The sequence below is a fragment of the Diadema antillarum genome, unplaced genomic scaffold (assembly GCF_040938485.1).
Source record: "Diadema antillarum isolate AM-2024a unplaced genomic scaffold, OU_Dant_1.0 seq00001549_RagTag, whole genome shotgun sequence".
NCBI classification, from domain to species: Eukaryota; Metazoa; Echinodermata; class Echinoidea; order Diadematoida; family Diadematidae; genus Diadema; species Diadema antillarum.
In genome coordinates this window covers 272,297-273,726 of record NW_027272278.1, presented here as the reverse complement: position 1 = coordinate 273,726, position 1,430 = coordinate 272,297, and the positions used below count along the sequence as shown (strand labels likewise).

Here is a 1,430-nt window from a genome sequence, read left to right as displayed (position 1 = left end):
ACATCGTTATTCCTCTTACTGTTCCTCCTTTTTGGAAAAAGCGCAAGAGTTGAAAAATTGGTCTCCGCCGGGAATCGAACCCGGGTCTTTGGCATGGAACGCCATGCCAAAGACCCGGGTTCGATTCCCGGCGGAGACCAATTTTTCAACTCTTGCGCTTTTTCCAAAAAGGAGGAACAGTAAGAGGAATAACGATGTCAAAGCTACGCACCGATTTCTCCTCCCTTTCTCATATCTCACATATGCAAAATTATTCAGGAGAAGCCAAAAAGCTGTTGTAGCGGTGATCTCTTTCACATAAACATTATCCCAATTCACCGCTACGTGAATCTCATTGCAGATCCAGCTGAGGCACGCGGCTGGTCGTTATTCATAACTCTCTGCCCCAAAAAGGAACGTATATGCTAAAGAGTTGAAGGGTTGGTCCGTTGGGTATTCGAGCTTGGGTCTGCCTGAATCGCTATGACGTCTCCGTGGCCGAGCGGTTAAGGCGTTGGCGTTCCATGCCAAAGACCCGGGTTCGATTCCCGGCGGAGACCAATTTTTCAACTCTTGCGCTTTTTCCAAAAAGGAGGAACAGTAAGAGGAATAACGATGTCAAAGCTACGCACCGATTTCTCCTCCCTTTCTCATATCTCACATATATATATATATATATATATATATATATATATTGGCGAGCGAGCGCAGCGAGCGAGCCGAAAATTTTTGTATTTCAGCTTACAAAACATGGAATTATTGTCATTTTTTGCTTATTAAATCTTACAATTCTAATCAAGATATAGTGACGGCCTTATAGATAACGATTTATACCAACAAACTGAGGACTTTAAAAAAAATACTCTAAATTAGTGCGCGCGAGTGAGCCGAAATTTGTATATTTCCGCGTCATCATTACGTTTTGTTCTTATCTTTTTTGATTTGTTTTTTTTTTGCGCCCCCCCCCGTATGTTCGAAACCATTGGCGTCCTCCTTTGATCCAATTTGCGATCGATTCAGAACGAAAGAAATTGCAGCCGCTGCTCAGTGAAACATTTTGCCTGCTAAATATTAAATGACACGCGTGAACACAATAGACATTGTCATTTTGTCCGCGTCATCGTCACGTTTTGTTCTTATCTTCTTCTTCCTTTTTTTGATAAATTTTGGCCAGCGAGCGCAGCGAGCGATCCGAAAATTTTTGTATTTCAGCTTACTAAACATGGAACTCTTGTCATTTTTTGCTTATTAAATCTTACAATTCTAATCGATATAGTGACGACCTTATAGATAACGATTTATACCAACAAACTGAGGACTTGAAAAAATACTCTAAATTAGTACGAGCGAGTGAGCCGAAATTTGTATATTTCCGCGTCATCATTGCTTTTTGTTCTTATCTTGTTTGATTTGGGGGTTTTTGCGCCCCCCCCCCCATGTTCGAAACCGTT

At 41.5% G+C, this 1,430-nt stretch overlaps 1 non-coding gene across 1 annotated transcript; it reads left to right on the top strand.

Moving 5' to 3' along the window:
• Positions 1-467: 467 nt before the first annotated feature.
• Positions 468-539, top strand: Trnag-ucc (transfer RNA glycine (anticodon UCC)). Its single transcript has one exon. It is a non-coding gene; the product is annotated as a tRNA-Gly (tRNA).
• The last annotated feature ends 891 nt before the right edge of the window (positions 540-1,430 follow it).